The sequence below is a fragment of the Eleutherodactylus coqui genome, chromosome 2 (assembly GCF_035609145.1).
Source record: "Eleutherodactylus coqui strain aEleCoq1 chromosome 2, aEleCoq1.hap1, whole genome shotgun sequence".
NCBI lineage: Eukaryota > Metazoa > Chordata > Amphibia > Anura > Eleutherodactylidae > Eleutherodactylus > Eleutherodactylus coqui.
In genome coordinates this window covers 218,299,849-218,319,751 of record NC_089838.1, presented here as the reverse complement: position 1 = coordinate 218,319,751, position 19,903 = coordinate 218,299,849, and the positions used below count along the sequence as shown (strand labels likewise).

General features: G+C 44.5%; 1 protein-coding gene across 4 annotated transcripts in view; it reads left to right on the top strand.

Moving 5' to 3' along the window:
- OTUD7A (OTU deubiquitinase 7A) overlaps positions 1-19,903 on the top strand; it is a 204,036-nt gene that overhangs the window by 7,606 nt on the left and 176,527 nt on the right. The window contains exon 1 of one of the 4 annotated variants that reach the window (XM_066592495.1): positions 12,232-12,263. The exons of the other annotated variants lie outside the window; for them this stretch is intronic. The gene's annotated coding sequence lies outside the window, so the exon portion shown is untranslated. Of the gene's footprint in view, positions 1-12,231; positions 12,264-19,903 lie in introns of those variants that run through there. 4 annotated transcript variants of the gene reach the window in all.

Genomic DNA, 19,903 nt, shown 5'->3' with positions numbered 1-19,903 from the left:
GTTAGCCTATTAAAGTGTTTGACTTTAGTAAATGGAAAGGCTGACTATGCTTTACCACAAAATGACTTCCTCTGCTGTGTTACAGGTGCTCTTAAAGGGGTCTTCCATGCTTTTACTATGGATGGCCCGTCCTTGGGATAGGCCATCAATAGTTGATCAGTGGGGGTCTGCGACTCGGGATCTCCATCGATCAGCTGATCCTCCAGCCCGCTGTCCGCTTCAGTGATTGGAGCCAGAAGTATAATAGAAGGCTCCACTTCCATTGAAGTCATGTTCTTGAAAAGGATATTGTTGATTTGTTGCACTATGGAGCTATAAGGTGAAGTTTGCTTTGCACCCAGGATGCTGTCCTGTTGAGTTCTGGGTTTTTACACCGAAGGGTTTCAGCTATTGTGGACTATGCGTTTTTCCCCTCAGCTGGTGAGGAGTGCTGCTAACAAACTTTTGACTCTTCTAGACAGACCTGAGGATAGGTCATCAATAGTAAATGCCCGAAATAGCCCTATAATAGTTATGTGATTGGTTCCAGTTTTTACATACATAGTCTGCAGAACTTTGCACATTCTTGCTAATTGCTTCTGGTTGCTGTTGGAGCCAGTTGTCAGGCTTACGGCTTCTTCACACTGGCGAGAAAATTGGGTGAGATTTGTGCCTTGCGAGACACACAAATCTTGCACAAATCTGAAAGCCATTCTTTTAAATGGGTTCATACACATCTGTGATGTTTTCCTGCATGCCACCACGTTACGATGCAATGCAGAAAACAAATCGCAGCATGTTCCTTCTTTTATCAATATCGTCCATTGATTTCAATGGCGCCAGCAGCAGCAGTACCAGCCCCAATGGAATCAATGGGAGAAGATCGTGAAACTGCCTGCGGGGCTGAATGAATCCCCCATAGTGAGGAGAGAGGAGGCAGAGCTACAGGGGATCTCCTAGAGGTCTCCCCATATTTGGAGAGAAGGGGCGGGGCTAGAGGGCTTTCTTAAGAGGGGGTGGGGCCACAGCGGGTTCTCATATAACTCCTCTCTAGCCAAGAGAGGGGTGAGGCTGGTGGAGCTCTGCCCTCTAGCCCTGCCCCTTCTCTTGGCTAGAGAGGAATCGCTATGAGAACCCCCTCTGGACCCTGCTCTCGGGGAAGCCCTGTAGCCCCACCCCCTATCTCTCTAAATATGGGGAGAACTCTAGGAGATCCCCTGTACCTCCTGCCTCTCTCTCCTTCTATGGGGGATTCCTTCTGTTACCATGTGAAAATGCATCTCATCCAGGGGTTGTCAAAAGAATTGCAAGGGTGACATCGGGACGTGGTTCACGGCCTAATATCGCTCTCACCAGTGTGCAGGAGCCCTTATTCCGAAAAGCTTAAAAGATGTCCGCTCAACAGAATATATGGGTTAATTCTTTTCTGCCATTATACAACGACGGATGCAGCAACTATTAACATGACTAGCACATCCTGATAATTTGATTTACAGCAGCATTCTATTACTTTGTAGTTAGGTTATCACAGTGCGTAAAATTTCAAGGTAATGTTTGCTACATTTATAGCTCAGTATTGACTCTTTACTTTCACCTCTGCCAGCTGTTGTGCTGCACTGTTGCATGACGCAGAAGCGTAAAATGTCCGCCTATCAATCGTGTAATTTACAAAAAAAATACCTAAAAATTTCCCTGCCCCTTTGATGGCACGTGACAGTGCCTGTCATGTATACATACTGCCTGCATAGAGAAAGGAACAGACGGTAAATGTGCAGCATGAATTTATTGCTTAGTTAATTGTATAGTGTCCGGGAAAAACAAAAACTTGTCGCTTTGTCTATTTTTTTTTTTATTGACTGAATAACCTTTAAGGGAACGTTCGCATGTAATGGATTTTCAGTAGACAAATAGTTTTAGTCAAATAATTTTGTGCTGGGCGTCTGATATTGCCAAACTTGCATCATTGATCTTCATTAAGATTAGCCCCATTGTCATCATTAGGGCTAATACTGAACTTTTCTATGTGGAATCTACAACAAATCTGTGAAATGTCATTTATCCTATTCTCCCCCCCCCCCCCCCCCCCCTGTTTTGGAATAAAATCAATATGGAAGAACTCAAAAAGCTCTAGACATAGAGCTGAATAAGGCCGCTTTCACGTCTGTGCTGGAACCTCAGTTTGGAGGCTCTGTTGCAGATCTGGCACAAAATACCAGAAGAAAATATGCTGCATGCAGCGCCTTTTCATCCGGTGAAATGTCGGACAGCTCAGTAGAAGCCAAACAGATACCTTTTGAGTCAATGGGGTCCATTCGGCACTGTTGTGTTCCGTCATAAGACAGATCCTGTTCGACCAGGGGATTCCCCTTTCCTGCTCCTTGAACGGAACAAGAAAACGGAACTCCCGACGCAGATGTGAAAACCTCTTTAATAGAGATAAGTGAGCGTACTCACTAAGGCAAACTACTCGAGCGAGTAGTGCCTTATGTGAGTACCTGCCCGCTCGCCTCTAAAGATTCGGGTGGCGGGGGAGAGCGGGGTGGAACGGGGGGGGGGAGATCTCTCTCTCACTCTCTTCTCCCCCCCCCCCCCCCCCCCCGCGCTCCTCCCTGATCACTCCCGAAACTCACCGCTCTCCCCTGCCGGCACCCGAATCTTCTGAGACGAGCGAGCAGGTACTCACATAAGGCACTACTCGCTCGAGTAGTTTGCCTTAGTGAGTACGCTCGCTCATCTCTAATCTTTAACCTATATGTAAGCCTTTGTTAAGATATGATCATATGATATAACGTACAATAAGTCTGAGGTTATTCCTCAGACTCAGAATCGCTTACAGTACTCGCTAAAGTATATATTAGACTTTGAGGTGTTATAAACCATGTCAGACTGTCATGTGTCACCTCCAGCCTGCGGATTGACCTTAGCCGTGGTTCTCTCCCTTTTTTTTGCTGCCAACTTTATCCTCTCATGAGTTATACGGCCATGTTTAGACCATGAAAAGGCGGACAGACTCCTGCTAATTTGGCACTGCAACTACTGGTTAGCTGCTGACTAAGCTATGATTCCCAGCTGTCAGTTTCAGGAATGACATATTTACTAATTTGGAGTATGATGTTTTATCCGGGCATCTTGTCTGCTTGCCTTGTGTATATTTGCCTTGTATTGTGTTGTCACAGGAATTGCAAGAATCGTTGAATCAAGTGATGCAAAATAAATGTTTCAAAATATCAAATTTCAGTAAAGAAACCTGCAATTTACTAATAAGAGGACAGCAAAGTCTAAGCAGCACATAGCAATAATAGTAGGCTGCACTGATCCTGTAATTGGCCGCTGCAGCAGTAATGATCAGAAAGTATCAGACTGCAAGTTGGTAACTAGAAACTGTTCACCTCAGCAGTCTCATGACTACATAACCTCAGTGTTTTGGAGTGCACACTGAAATCTTGTGTTTCAGTGCCTGCATAGTTTGGCACTGTGCCCAGCTGGTCACCCAAGTCTTCCCTATAGTTCATAAATCACAGCTGTACTCGCAGCGAGGGCCTGTTATTTAAAGCAAATGGTATGAACGCAGTGTGAAGAGCCTCGGCCAGCGGGGTGGATGCAATCAATTGCTGGTTAAAAGATATGGGCATCAGTTAATGGAAATACATTGGGGAACATTTACGGAAATTACCAGTGTTGACACGCAGAACAAAATAATGCCCACGTGGACTCCATATTTATAAAGCATCTGAGCACAATTTTTTTTCCTGTCTTTCTCCCATGTCTGACAGTTTACAGTTTGAGGGCTGTGGTCTAATTTATAAGAAATCTCCAGCAAGTTTATAACTTTTGTAGAAGTCGTGTTTTTTGTACACCAGTAATTTATCGGGCTGCTTATGAGGTCAGCCCAGTTATACTCTGTAGAATGTGATTTTGTAGATTGCTGTCTTTAGTTTATACACATTTCCTTACGGAAATTTCATTATCAAATATTTTGCATTTAATCTTCTACAAATTAGATAAAAATGTTGCAGATACTAGAACTCGAGAATAGAAAATGGAATTTCATATTCAGGAATCCTAGATTATACAATAAGCAGATGTCCTCTAGTATTGTAGTTTAAAGACTGAGCTGAACCTAGGTCTGTGGCTGGGGATGGGGTGCTTTAGTCACTTGTATTTGAATGAATAGACTTTAAGTATGAGCTATGTACATTATAAGGGTTGTCGCATGTTTTTCATCAAGTACAGTATATAAAAATTGGCTATATGTTAGTAAATTGCAGGTTGCAAAATTTGCTATTTACATTTGTTCTACGGTACTTGGGCCTCATGTCCACAAGCGTAGCGGTAAAACTATGGTTCTTTTTTTTTTTTTTTTTTACAGCTCTGTATCATATCGGCGATGCATATGAAGTGTATTCCGTATTGACAGTGTTGCCTACACTGCCCATACAGAAGTATAGGGCTCACGCCGCGTGGTACGCAGAGAAATAGAGCATGCTGTGATGTATTTCTCACACGTATCTACATGCAGTGTCTATATGCTCCCCTCACATTGCAATACTTGTGCTGTCAGTGCACCCTGGAACCCAGCAGGGTCTAACGGGCACTGATCAGGTGATGCCTGCATTGCGGATTTTGGCTCTATTTTGTAGGCGGAAATGCTCCAAACATTCTGCAGCATTTCCACCCCATGTGAACATACCCTCAAGGGTGAAATCCACTGTCACAGTCCGCTTGAAAAAGGCCTAATATGGCCGAAACGTAGCTTGCTTACTTTTTATTTTGACCATGGATTAATAAAGGTTTTTGCATCTTCTTTATCAAGAAATCGATTTTCTGCTCATGCTGCCACTATACTCCATTACATTCAAATTGCTATTGGAGTCTTGTGGTTCGGGCTCTCAGTGTATCCACCTCACCCTTTTGGGAGCTTCTTCTGTGTGCTGCTGTACCCGCTCATTGTACAGTTCGCAACATAAATTGACATTCTGTGGATTTAGAATCCTCAGCATATAAGCATATTTCAAATATTCTATGGATTCCACACACAGTATTCCTGCTTCATGTGAATTTTCCACAGCAAATTTAGAAGCATTTATGACCTGTGTGAAGGCGCCCTTATGGTCCTTTTTTGCATGGCTTGATTTTGGCTGAATGCAGAGCTCCAATCACTGAGATCAGTGCTTATTACACAAGCCAATTCAGACTGTTGTTGTTAGCGGTTTAGTCGTTCGCAACCCTAAAGGCTCCCTCCCTCCATGTTTTTCGGTTTTGCACTGCTTCTTTCAGTTGTGTGATATCCATGCCAGTATTAAGCTTTGACAGTATCAGCCATCGTGTTCTTTGGCAGCCCGGTCGTCTTTTTGCCACTGACCTGTCCAAGCATTATAGTTTTTCTAGTGACTGCTCATATTACATGGCCAGAATACGTGTGCCTGAGCCTAGTCATCTTGTCCTCTGTGAGTCTGAGTCTGGTCATCTTGCCCTCCAGTGATATATTGGGTCTTAAATGCTTCAGGACTTCTCTGTTTGTTACTCTCTCTCTCCAGGGCATACACAGCAGCTTTTGCCAGCACCACACCTCAAGCGCATCAATCCTCCTTTGATCAGCTTTTCACATCCTTAGGCCGAATGCCCACAGATGGATAATCGCTGTGGGATTCACATTCTGACACCCGCCGCGAATCCTGCAGCAAGTCTTCCATAGGCATGCTATGTTAACAGATTCTCCCCTGCCCACGAGCGGAAAGCAAACTGCGACTTTCTGCCCGCGGAGGAGAATCCGAATCGCAGCATGTCCTATTCATCACGGAAAATCATGCAGATGGCTTTTATTGCAGTCAATAGAAGCCGTCCGTCCTGCAATACTCCGCGCTGTGAGCACAGAGGAAGTATCGCGTGAAATCACATCACACCACCCCCAGCGCCGGCGCGTCATGTTTTGCACTGCGCATGTGCACCTGCTTGCCGGCAGAGACTCTCGCGGCAGATCTAGAGAGGTGAGTATGGGGGCGCTGGGTCTGATTCCGCTGCGAGATTTTGCAGGCAGAATCCGACAAGACCGTATATGGCTATGGGTAAATGGTAGTTTGCACTATCCTGCGTTTAGTTGCTATACCGATACCCCTACTTTTCCAAATTTTGTCCATGTTTAGCATCACGCTTCGCCTCAATGCTATCCTATGTTTTATCTCTGGCATAGTTTCTCCTGCTTGGTCAATTTATGACCCAAGGAAGATGAAGTCTCACACGCATTCTGTGACCTCATTGTCGATTTTGATTTGAATTTGGCTATTTTTTGCAGTGGTCATAATCTTAGTCTTCTTTAAATTCTGGTAGAGGCCCATTTTTTTTCACCTTTTAGTTCTAATCTTACATTGCAACTGCTTCAGACCAGCTTCTGTTTCTGCAAGCAGAGTTGTGACATCTGCATAACGGAGATTGTTGATGTTTCTGCCACCAACTCGCCCTCCCCACCCCCATGCCCGATTTCCAAATTCGTCTAGCTCTTATTTTCCGCATGATCACTTCCGCTTATAGGTTAAATAAGAAGGGTGAGAGAATGCAGCTCTGTTGGACACCTTCGCTGATCCCAATCCAATCTGTGTCCCCATACTGTGTTCTCACAGTGGCTTCTTAATTGGTATAACATTTTATTTGCTTGACTAGATGTGCTGATACGCCCAGCTCTGGTAGGACCTGCCATAGCCTGTCATGGTCGATGCAGTCAAAGGCCTTGATGTAGCCGATGAAGCACATATAGATATTCTACTGGTATTCTCAAGCTTTTTCCATGGTCCATCGCGGGTATGCCATATGGTCATGGGTGTCCCAGTGCACTTTCACCTCTGTCAGCAGCACATCCCTGTTCACATAGGGAGGTGTACTGCTGACAACGATTATATTGTTGGTGTCACAATAAAGATTTGATTACCCAATAAACCAGCCTTTGCTTGTTTGTCATGTGTTCGGTGACACTTTGGCACAAGCAGATAGACAATGGCAAGTTAAAAGTTTCTTGACATGTTAGGACTTGGGGTTTCCCAACAGGAGCGTCCCAGGCTGCAGACAACTGCTGAAAATGTATGCCTTGGGGCTCACTCACACAAGTGTATTAGAGTGGCGTCACATGGGTGTAAGTGCATATATGCTCGCTATCGCAAGGTGTATGTGCACCCTGCATAGCGCATGATCGCGCGCTATTGCACCTGTATTGGCGCATTTTACTGTACTTTCTTGCACTGCCTAAAAGCGAACCAGAAACCCGCTCCTCTGCAGTTGCTCCCATGTATGGACTGGCTGGAAATCACAACTGATGCACAAAAAAATGGAGAACATCCGGCGTTGGGTTAAAAGCTTTCAGTCTTTATTAGATGATCCAGACAGACCTAAAGGAACAAAGAACAACCCTGGCCTTTCTCTATTTTATTGCCCTGCTGGGACTATGTACATCGGCGCGGTCCCAGCAGCGATCTTTGAGTGGGGCAGCCGACTCAGCTGACCTAGTAGGCACCGGTGCTATCTTTTAGCCCCGCGAAATCGCACAGTTTCGTGCAGACGGGCGGCCTTTTGGTGGACAATTGCACCAGAAAATAGAGCATGCCGTGTTTTTTCTTCCCGCACTCAAAATACGGAAGAAATCCATTGAAATGGGTTCTATTTTCTGTGCATTGCGGGTGCAGACTTTGCGGTCACAAATGCGCTCGTATTTTTTTACTTGTGTAATTCACAGTTCTAAAACCCCATTAATTTACAGTGGGCCATTCAGACCTGTGTTTTTTTACGCACCTGAAAAAAACCGCAGCATGTCCTATTTTGGCATGCATTCTAGTATATGGTTGCGTAAAATACACTGGGAATACTCATGTTACATGTGCACTTACTGCGTGCGTTAAAAATGCACAGCCGAAATACGCTGGCGTGAGTGAGCCCTTTATTAATTAGGATTTGTATAATGCATTGCAGCACGCTGGGACACAACAATGAGAATCTGCAGGGTCTTATCTATAGCTCCATATAGACTCACTAATGGCTTTAGACAGTACACAGCCCTGAGCACTAAAGAAATGCTGCAGACAGACTCAAGTAATCTCCAAGCTCAAGGTGAGGCATGGAGGAGATCTCACACTGATTGGTGGAAGCTGTAGGCTGGCAGACAGAACTGGAAGCCAATATGGATTGCAGGAAGTAGCTGCTTCTTGTGGCAGCAGAAGTCTGGAGCCCAAACAGTTTAGCTTGTAAGAAATAGTTTGCACTTTGTTAATGCGCTGTCGGGTATTGATCTTTGGCTGGAAGCATTCTTTAATCATTGTGTAATGAAAAGCTATTCAACTTTCTACTATACTTTGATAGTCTTTGTTCTAACTCCACTCCTTGCTGTCAGTGAATCAAAACTTCCTAATTGACATCCATAAGCACTTGAAAGAAATGAAGCATTTGACTAGAATCTTTCTAAAGCTCTCTTTCTTAATTATAGTCAGATGGCGGAAATTGTGAGAATGGTGAATATTTGAAATGCAAAGTATTTTAGAAAGTTGCACAACTTTTCAGTGTATAATGTATAACCTTTATCTACATACATCTAGGCAACGCCTTTAATTTCTATGTGCATATTAACACTTTTGGAGGACTACAAATATTTTGTTATTCATCTACTTGTTTATGTGGGAAGGAATTAAGATAGCAGTATAATATAGCAAAAGTGCTATATAAAGTCTATAGACTCAACTGCGGCACAAAGTAATGTGTTTTGTTTTTTTTGGGGGGGGGGGGGGCGACAATCATTTTTGCAATATGTTACTGTTACACAGGACCTGCCTGCAAGGGGCACAGTCATTCCTGTTAAAGTTGCTGCTGATCACACAGCTATAATAGAGGAGATCACGGCTCATCCTCTGACTGTATACTTATGGTATGTATGTAGCTTATTTAGAAGACTATAGAAGCTACTGTTGCCTCTGTTAAAAAAAATAAAATAAAAAAAATTGGCACAGCTGTGGTGGTGCATCATGGGATAGATGTGAAAGTAAAAACTTTCAGCATCTAGATGGTGGCTGATAAGGGGGCTACACTGCAGGGAAGTGGCTGGAATACACAGGCCTTTTTAATTTAAAAAATTTGCACAATTTGTCTTGTGCAGCTTCTATATATCACTGTATATAGACACGGCAGGCTAAAGGCCCTTTTACATACAACAATGATCGCTCAAATTTCACTCAAAAGCAATCTTTTGAGTGATAATCGTTGCGTGTAAATGTACCCATCTTTCACTTTTCTCCCAAATGATTCTATGTTCGGCATAAAATCCATCGTTTAGCAGAAGAGCTGATAGCAGGGACTTTACACTGTGTTCTCCATGGGGAGTGCTGATAACATTGTCTCAGCTGTCAGCCCCACATCAGAACAAAGTGAATGTATTCAGAGAACAGACCACCCACAGTTCTCTGAATATAGCTCCCAGCAGCTCACTCCGATTAATAAGCTACTAATTTGCATTAGTACTAATTAGTAGTTTATACAAAATGATCGCTCAAAAGCCATCTTTTGTTCCATCATCTTTGTGTGTAAAAGAGCCTTTAGTCTCAACAGAAGAGCTGTCAGTGAGGCTGGGCTTTACTGACATCTTGGTTTCTCTCTGTTCTCTCGTCTCCTGTACTTTCTTATTGGCTAATTTGTGACCACAACAAAGTAAATTTGCTGATAAGGTGCAATACAGAAGAGATAAATGCTGAAAATGAAGGCTTCAGTCCAGCCTCACTGATGGATCTTCTATTGAGACTTTAACTGCAGTTTCTATATACAGTGGTATGTAGAAACTGCAGAAGACAAATGGTTCAAAAGTTTTAATTAAACCCTATTGCAAAAAAGATTGTCATCAAGTCCCGTGTGTCCATAGGCTTTAAGTATATTCTTGTATATTCACTTAAAAGGGTTGTCCCATGAAAGATATTGTATATAGTTAAATGCAGCCCATTATTATAGACCTTTTCTTTCTTGTATTTATACTTATTAAAAATCCTTTCCGTGTCGACCTCCATAAATATCCAAGGTGGTCCCACATGCTCAGTGTTGCTTCTCCGCAGTAAAGCTGCCTTACTCTCATCACTTTCTTAGTTAGCATCACTTCTGACATCAGAGAAGACACAGCAACTTCAGAAGCAGCCGCTCACCACATCGAGGATCTCTCCACATACACAATGGAGCAAAGAGAGATGCAACACTGAGCAGGTGGAACATACACTGAGGTGGACACAGAATAGAAACAGCAGGTGGCGCTATTCTAACATTAATCCAGGGATATCTGGGGATAGAAACTTTTTTTTTTTTAAATATGAATACAGAAAATACTCGTTATGGGCTTTATGTAAATGGAAACAGTATTTTTCATGAAACAACCCCTTTAAGGTTAGATAGTGATCCTCCTAACCTGTTTCATGCAATATGTAGCTAAATCTGAGAATAAAGTGCACATCTGTCATGGGGAACATAGAGAATTGAATTGGTTTTAGTGCTGAGTACTGAGAATTGTTCTATTATACATGAACATCATATGGTTCAATGCATGAGACTGAATAAGATTGTAGTGGAGACTAGGCATAAAAGCCCCCTTATTGAAGCTTATTTGCCTCAAGACACATGTAGAAATTTCCTGAGATTTTTAACCCATTGAGTATACAGACTTTTTTTTTGCATTTTTGGTTTCTCCTTCTGCAATTTTTTGTAAAAATGATACCTTTTTTTCTGTTACTATTTTTTTTTCTTTTTGCCGAACATTTAAAAAATTTTTTTTTTTTCCTGACAATTTTGAGTGTGCCTTTTTTCCCATAGGGAACTTGAACTAGCAACCACTGTTTTTCTGCATGGAATGCCACAGGCACGGTTTAATAGGTAGAAACACATGGCACCCTCAGGCTGCCATGATATAGGAATCTGTGACGACCATTCGGGTGACTGTGAGCTCCCTCCATCTGTCAGGACGTTTTAAATGCTGCTGTCAGAATTGATAGTGGCGTCTTTAGTTAACTGCCAAGATCGGAGTTCTCTCCAGTGCCGGCAGCTGCGGCCAGGTGTCAGCTGTGAAAGACTCGCCCGGCTGGCTCCTTACTAACTCCGAACACATCCGACAAACCTATATGATGAATTACACCAGGGGGTCAATATGAAATTTGGCTCTCTGAGCTTCCTATTGGACTTGTGAATACTCTGCAACCCAGCTTATTCTGACGGTCTCAGGTGTATAAAGTATTGGCTGGAGCAGCATACTTGCATATAAGGTGGATTTAGACTATAAGCCTGGCTTCACATGGGCGTAAATGGATATCCGGTAGAAAATAAAAACAATATAAAGGCAAATACTGATGACATATAGTTGTAATGTTATTTGTAACACGTGCTTAGGTTCCAGTGGAGACAAGATACACCAGTACCCGTTCTTAATACGGGTCTGTATTACAGATGTATTTAAATAAGCGTGTTCGAAATTGGCCTAAGGCTACGTTAACACAGGTGTAAATGCTGCGCTATGTGAATATACCCTTATGGTGAATACACACCCAGCATATTTGTTGCAGAGATTCTTCACATGATTGAGGCTTGTAGAAAACCATGTGCTTTCTGTATGAACCACTACATTCAGGGCAGATGGGCTCTCACAGTTTGATCAAAATGTGCATCAAGAACCTCAAGTTTGTAAATATAGGCGAAATGCAATTCAAAAATATTCTGTCACCTTCTTACCATATGCTCTGTTAGGTCAAATGAATGCCATAAAGGAAATTAACTATAGCAGAGTACTGCTTGGTTTGGGTGGGACGATATATTTATTTGAGTATACAGTATATTGCATCATGATGGCCATAGAGGCTCTCAAAAAGAGGACTCATCGGCTCTTCTGATTTGCCTGCTTTAATGAATTTATGGTCTACCAATTCTGGAGCATCTTTCCATAGAACTCTTATTGTGGTCTGCTCCAGGCTTGACATTTTGAGGAGTACAAACTGGGATTAAAACACATCTGTCAGGATTCAACTGGTCGTCTCTAAAGGGAACCTGCCATCTCCTCCAAGCACCAAGTTATGGTATTTATAGGATAGGTCCCGCTGAGTCCGAAAGTGGCATTTTTATACATACCAGAATTCTTTTTGGCGCAAGATCAGTCACTATGACGCTTTTCATTCAGTCCATGCACTCTTTCATCCATAGAAAACTTTGGAGTTCACACAGACTGAATGAAGAGAGTCCCACTGGCTGACCACGCAACGACTGCCTGGGTTGACAGTGCAAGAGCGGGGAGTATCGTAAGTATAAAAAATGTCACCCCTGGACTCGGTGGGACCTATTCTGTCAGCAGCATAACTTAGTTTATGGTGCTGATAGGAGGCGCCAGGTCCAGTTTGAAGAACTAGCTTATTATACATGTTAGGACGACCCTGTCACTAGTTTATTCCCTCGCCCACTGAAGAGAGGGCAACATGAATCTGGTGACCTGTTCTCTTTAACTAACTAGTGTGTGTTTTATTTCTTGCTGTACAGTAATAATAACTGTCTGTGACCATTTTTAACAATGCACCCTACTGGAGTAGAGCGGACTTAAAGGGGTGGTCTCGCGAAACCAAGTGGGGTTATACACTTCCGTATGGCCATATTAATGCACTTTGTAATATACATTGTGCATTAAATATGAGCCATACAGAAGTTATTCCACTTACCTGCTCCGTTGCTGGCGTCCTCGTCTCCATGGATCCGTCTAAAATCGCCGGCGGCTTGCTTTTTTAGACGCGCTTGCGCAGTCCTTTCTTCTGGTCTGAGCGCGAGCCGCTTCAGTGTGCTCCCCGCTACAGCTCTTCTGTGCATGCGCAGACGAGCTGTCACTGCTCGGGAGCGCGCTGGAGCGGCCATTCTGTACCTTCCTCTGTTAGAGGAAGGTGCAGAGCCGCCCAGCTGTCCGGAGAAGCCGCCCAGCTGTCCTGCCGTCCAGCTGTCCTGCCGTCCAGGTAAGTGATGGGCCGGGGGGGGCTGCCGCTGCGCTGGGGGGGGGCTGTCGTCGCTGTCGCTGCGCCGGGGGGGGGGGCTGCCGCTGCGATGGGGGGGCTGTCGCTAGGCCGGGGGGGGCTGCCGCTGCGATGGGGGGGCTGTCGCTAGGCCGGGGGGGGGCTGCCGCTGCGATGGGGGGGCTGTCGCTAGGCCGGGGGGGGCTGCCGCTGCGATGGGGGGGCTGCCGCTGCGATGGGGGGGCTGTCGCTAGGCCGGGGGAACTAGCGCTGGGCTCCGGAACCTAGCGCTGGGCTCCGGAACCTAGCGCTGGGCTCCGGAACCTAGCGCTGGGCTCCGGGGCCTTCACCTGGGCTGAGGGTCTAGCGCTGGGGAGCCGGGGGCTAGCGCCGGTTACCTGCTGCCTGGCGGTGGGTGACTTGTCGGCGGCTGCGGGGCGTCTGGTCGGCGGCTGCGGGGCGTCTGGTCGGCGGCTGCGATGCGTCCGGTTGCCATGGAGACACAGCTGGCGGCGTCTCGGGAGTGCGCACGTCGGGCTGCAGCGAGCGACGGGGAAAGAGCCGGCGGCCATCTTGAGGAAACTTTTATAAGTTGCTGAAACGCTGGAACGGTAAGTACAAACCAGCTAGGAAAGTAATTTACAGGGGTAATTAGTAATGTATGTTTAATTAGGGGGACTGGGCAAAAAAAAAAAATCACTGCTTCCTCGAGACATCTCCTTTAATAGTTGATTACGATCCCCATGCAGCTTCAAGGTGCTGAAAAAGTTTAGCCAAGGTGTTTGTAGGAAGCTTGCAAGTCGTAGATATTAAAAAGTATATTACATGATGGCAGGATCCAAATGTAATACTGTATAGGGTATAGAAAAAGTGTAGCAGTGTCTTTACCACTAGAAGCATTTAGACACTATTGTGATTCTTTGTGTTGTATTTTCTCAACCTTTTTCTACTGGAGTCTCCCCAGCCAGAACGTGGCGATGCCTGAGCTTCTCCATTGGTCATAGTCAGGTTGGCTCAGTGGTTAGCACTGTTTACAGAAACATTTTTTTTCCACACTCTTTAAAGGCATATAAAAATTTTTAATTTAGAGTGTGAGCCCAAGTGGCCACAGGGACAGATGAATGGGTGAGGACCCCTTCAGTGCAGTGCTGTAGAATATATTAACACTGTATAAATAATAGAAATCATCCTTGTCAACGTTTTTAAATCTTCTTTAAATCTGTTTCCTGAAAGCAGTTTAAGATTGAAATAAGCCAAAAAGTTTCTTATGTTGCCAAACCAGAGAGTGATGCAGCCAGATAAAGTCTGGTGTAGCTTATAATCACTTTTGTCAAAACTGCTCCCCCAGCTGTATCTTGCCAATAACTGTGGGGAACCTGATATCCGCCTCACAGTTTGAGAGCCTCTTCTTTATGCTATACAGCAGTCTGCATACAAGTAGAGTATATTGACCTATGTGTCTGTATATTTGAATATACACATAGTTTCCGTGAAACAGTTGGATACAAACTACCAGGATATTTGACAGTTGTACATAGTGGAGGAGATTTACAAAGCTAAATGCGCTAAGATATTGTCTCAACTTGCGGCAAGTTACTGGCGGACATTTCTTCGACACATTCTGCAGTTTGCTCAACAGGGGGTGGTAGGTAAATTGAAAAAGGACAGAATATAGCTGGGAGGGGCCTGGCTTATATGTGCCAGGATTCTGGTCTAAGCGAAGTAGGTGCTCTAAAGTAACACCACAGCATCTGAATATGCGCCTGAGTTATCAACCAGCATAAGCCGCTGTATTAAATTTGCAAGAAGAAAAAAGCGACGTACCACATCAAGTGCGCTCCCATAAGGCTTATTACTCTGACACCAAGAAAAAGTTAGTCTAGACAGTCTAAAGATTTAGCACATTTTTCATCCCACAGAGTCAGGGCTTCTTCACGCTGACGAGAAAATCGCATAATTTTTTTTTAGTTTTTTTGCCATGCGAGAGTAAATGAAAATGCATAATTATGGAACCAATGATTTTCAATAATTTCATTTTCCTTTGCGATGTTTTCACTCCTGCAATGCTGCGTGAAAAGAAAATTGCAGCATCGCCTTTCTTTTTGCGACATCACCCTTCATTTTCAATGGGGCCGGTGGCAGCAGCGTCAGCCCCATTGAGACCAATGGGAGAACATTGCGATCCCCTGCCGCAGCTGTGACAGCTGCAGCAGGAGATTCCTTCAGTACCGCAGGGATGTGAGGCTTTCATATCAAGGGGATTCCACATTCTCTACATGGGGGGCGGTACTGGTGCCGGAGGCTCTGACAGTAGGGGAAGATTGCGATCTCCTGCTGCGGGGATGGAAGGAACTCCCGCAGGGATGCGAGGCGGTTTCCATGTGAAACCACCTTGCATCCAGGGGTTTTCAGAAAGATTGCAAGGGCAATATTGGGCTGTAAATCACGGCCCACTATAGCCCTTGCCAGTGTGCAGGAGCCCGCGCTGTGATAAATCTGGCACATTTTAAAGGTACCTTTACCCAGGATGACTGTCAGGTACATAAGTGTCTGACAGCCTTCCAAGAGATTATCGCTTCTGTTCTTTTACACAGGAGCGATAGTCAGTCAGATAATAGAGGTAGAGCAGCTGAAGGTCTCTTCTAGCCGCTCGCCTCCATTCACCATATGAACACAGGAGTTGTTCAAAGATTCAGCGACTCCTGTGTACAGAGTGAGAAGTCTCCCAGTAGTCATTCTGTAAGTGAGCTGAAATGGAACGACTAGCGACAACTGAGCTACGTCTTGCACAGTACCCTGTCGGGGCCGTATAGACACAGTCTGACAGTTGCCCATAATCGCTCATTTGAGAGATTTATTCGGGCGACTATCTGCCAGTGTAAAGGTACCTTAAGGCCTCATGTCCACGGGGAAAATCAGGCCCGCTACGGATTCTCCATGGAGAATCCGTAGCGGGTCCCTCCTGCCCCGCGAACATGAGCGCTGAAAATAAGAATAAACTTACCCGCAGCGGACCAGGCAGGTCTTCTCTTCTTCACGGTCGGATCCTCTTTCTTCGGCCGGCGGATGTACTCAGCACGCTGGCAGCATGCTGCGCGCATGCGCTGGGCACATCCGCCGGGCCGAAGAAAGAAGATCCGGCCGTGAAGAAGAGAAGACCTGCCCCATCCGCTGCGGGTAAGTTATTCTTATTTTAGGTCTCCCGCGGATCCGGACGGCTTCAATAGAAGCCTGCGGGAGCCGTCCCCGCAGGAGACCCGCACGAAAATGGGGCATGTCACGTTTTTTTTTTTCATGCTCCATTTTTTTTTTTTTTTTTTTAATTCACTTTTATTGACCATCCGCGGGTATTTATCTATCCGCGGGTGATCAATGCATCCCTATGGGGTGCGGATCCGCATGCGGGTGATCCGCTGCGGATTTAAAATCATATTTTGCCCGTGGACATGAAGCCTAAGGGTGCCTTTACACGGGTGAGAAAATCATGCAAGATTTGTGCGTTGCGAGACACACCTATATGAACCCATTCTTTTGGATAGCTGCATTCACATTTGCAATTTTTTTTTTTTTTTCTGCATGGCACCACATTGCAATGCTATGCAGGAAAAAAATCGTGGCATGTCCTAATTTTCTGTGATTAACTCCACATTGTTTTCAATGGGGCCAGGGTTATCAGTGCCAGCCCCATTGAAAACAATGGCAGAACTCAACGATCCTCTTCCGCGGCTGTGACAGCCATGGCTGTGGATTCCCTTCTTCACCGCAGTGATACGAGCCGGCGGTTTTCATGTGAAAATGCCTCAAATCCGCGAGTTTCACATGGATGGTGAGGGCGATATCTGATCATGGCCCGATATCGTCCTCGCCAGTGTGAAGGAGCCCAAAGGCCAGTTTCACATGTGTCAGAACCTCCAGCCAGAGGATCCTTCGCAAATCTGGCTGAAAATACTGGAACAAAAAGCATAGCATGTAGCGCTTTTTTTTTTTCACCCCAAAGCGGGGGGACCCCATTGTAGTCAACTGAAACCGTAAAGCGGGATCCCCAGCGCAAGTGTGAACCCGCCCTAAGACTATCTAGTATAAGTTTGCACTGTCTAATTATTAGACCGTATTAGTAAATCTGACCCCGTGTGTTTTATGATTAGTTTCTTCTACATTTCCCTTAGTCCCGCTCCTGAGAAACTGTTTCAAAATGTCTGAGAAGTTTGTTACATTCTTCAGAAAGAGTGTGATTTGCTATTTTCTTTACCTGCGGGCTATGATATTCTAACCAATGGCCTCCATTTCTATAACAATAAGCCATGTAAACTGTCTTTTCCACTTTCTGCTGCTCATTGTCTTAGATGCACTATTGTACTGGCCATAGAGAACAATGTAGTTATTGCAGCCCAGATATAATTCATTCTCATCCGTAGACTCAAGGTTATACAAGGGGTTACATGAGCCAGCAAAGCAGCTACTTAAGTGAAATATTTGCCGTTCACTTGAATTGCCAATTTCATGCTGTAAAGCTCTGTAAGTGGCAATTTTGCTATTAACCCTTAGAAGACAATTGCCTGCTGGAATAATTGCTTCTCTCAGGAATTATTTGTATGGCAGCCCATTGAAAAGGGTTTTTTATACCTAATGCGTTAATTTTTAATAAATACTATTCGTATAATAGGAAGATCCGAGCTCCGAAGTCTACAGAAATAAGAAGTCTCTGGATTATTTAAATTCATTTCACCTGAGGCTCTACTGTGTATCTCCAGCTGGGAGTGCATGTATATGTCAGTCGGAAGTGTGGACTAAAATTGCTGGCAGTAGATTTTATTCTATGGGAAAAAGGATGGGGCATGCTGAAATCCCAAATGTCCAGTCTGGCCAGAGAGTCGTATGGCCAGAGAGTCACTATACAATTATGGCCGCACTGCTTTTCTAACTACCTGATACCCACTGTGTATTAATGTACATCATTAGTATAAGCCCCTACACCTGCTTTGATTAACCAGTGCTGTCCACATGATCAGTGCTGACCAGTCAGAGCAGCATGTAGAGTCTTAGGGCTACCTCATACTGGCGATCGCAATTTTTCCGCAAGAAAATCAAAATTGTTTTCCCGCTATATTTAAGCGTCGGCGCTGCTTGTTCGTGCACGATTCTGCCACAGTTTTTTTTATTTTGTGCAAAAGTTAATAGGGCTTTCTAATGTTAATAATTAGAGATGAGCGAGCGTACTCGGATAAGCACTACTCGCTCGAGTAATTTGCTTTATCCGAGTATCGCTGTGCTCGTCCCTGAAGATTCGGGTGCCGCTGCGGCTGACAGGTGAGTCGCAGCAGGGAGCAGGGGAGAGCGGGCGGGAGAGAAAGATCTTACCTCCGTTCCTCCCCGCTCTCCCCTGCAGCTCCCCGCTCCGTGCCGGCACCCGAATCTTCAGGGACGTGCACAGCGATACTCAGATAAAGCAAATTACTCGAGCGAGTAGTGCTTATCCGAGTACGCTCGCTCATCTCTATTAATAATGCATCGCAGTAAAATTGCAAGTTTTTGCCGTGCAATGCAATAAAAAGATGGCTCTGTAGGGAAACATGAGAGATAAAACATCTCAAAATGCAGAAAGATAGGCCAATCTGAGATATTTTTTTTTTTTTTTTTTTTTTTTTTCTCTTACCCCCCCCCCCAATCTAAATCGCATTACTGAAAACATTGCAAATGTGAAGGAAACCATTGAAAATCATTGGTCTCATAATTCTGCGTTTTCACTTTCTCTTGCATCACACGATTTTGCCAGTGTGAAGGGAGCCTTAGATCACTAATGCGCAGTGTGCATCAGGTAGTCAGAGAAGCGATCCGGCCAACTTTGTTTGCCCAGGACCAGTTGGCGGCTTTAAACATGGAATGAACAGAAGTTTCAATCCATAAATTACAATGTTTACTAAATCTTTTCCCATAAAACTATATTACATGTAATTGATGGATACAATTTCAGTTCATTCTGTGCTTATGAATCCACTATGCATTCCTATTTCACCGGAGAAGAGCCAAAAATGCAATACCTGTTGAAGTGCAAAGCAGGCACAATCACCACTAAGCTGGCACAATCACCTGTCTGCTGCTTATCAGCCACCACCTTGATGCTGAGGTTTTCCCCTGGTTTCTCTTTTACTATTCTGTGCTGTCAGTCCCATCAGCACAACCTCATATAAGCAGCTAGAGCCTGTACCATATCTGCCTGCTGGGAGGACATTATCATTACCTTCTATAGTCACTTAAATAAACTATAGACCAGCAGTATACAGTCGGGATGCTGAACTATCATCTGCTTCATTATAACTGTGTGACAGGGGACTCTAATCATTAGCAGTAACTGTGACAGCAATTATTTTGTCCCCATCTAAAGAGCTTGTGTGGTAGGGTCCATCACACAGGAATTGCGTGTACTGAAAAATTGACTTTTTGAGAACACCGAAACCCAAGTAAATCTAAGCTGGTCAGAATGCGATCCCATGACCACCTGAAGAGGACTCCCGGAGTTTCAGATAGATAACTAAACAATGTAATCCATATTGGGGGCTAGTTACATAATGAGTGGGGGGAAAAAAAATCACCGGAGTAGCTCTTTAAGTGAAACCACCCAATAGACTCCTACGCCTATGAGTGGAAATTATAATTCGTACTAAATCTTTTTACAGAAAACTATATCAGTCTGCTTGGCTTGTCCTGCTTTGTAATATGCTGCGGGCAGATCAGTCTGACGGCTTTAAAGGGGACCTGTTGCATTAAACATGCAAAGACATTTGTGCAAAAATGAATAACATTTACTGCTAATTAGAAGGAAAACGTCTAACCTTGGTGCAGAGTTAAAAAAAAATGCCACCTGTACAGCTGCCTGTTAGATTAGTGTGGTATTTTATGTGGAGAGCATTTGTTCGGAGCGGCTATCCTGCTGCAGTTTACTGGCAAGG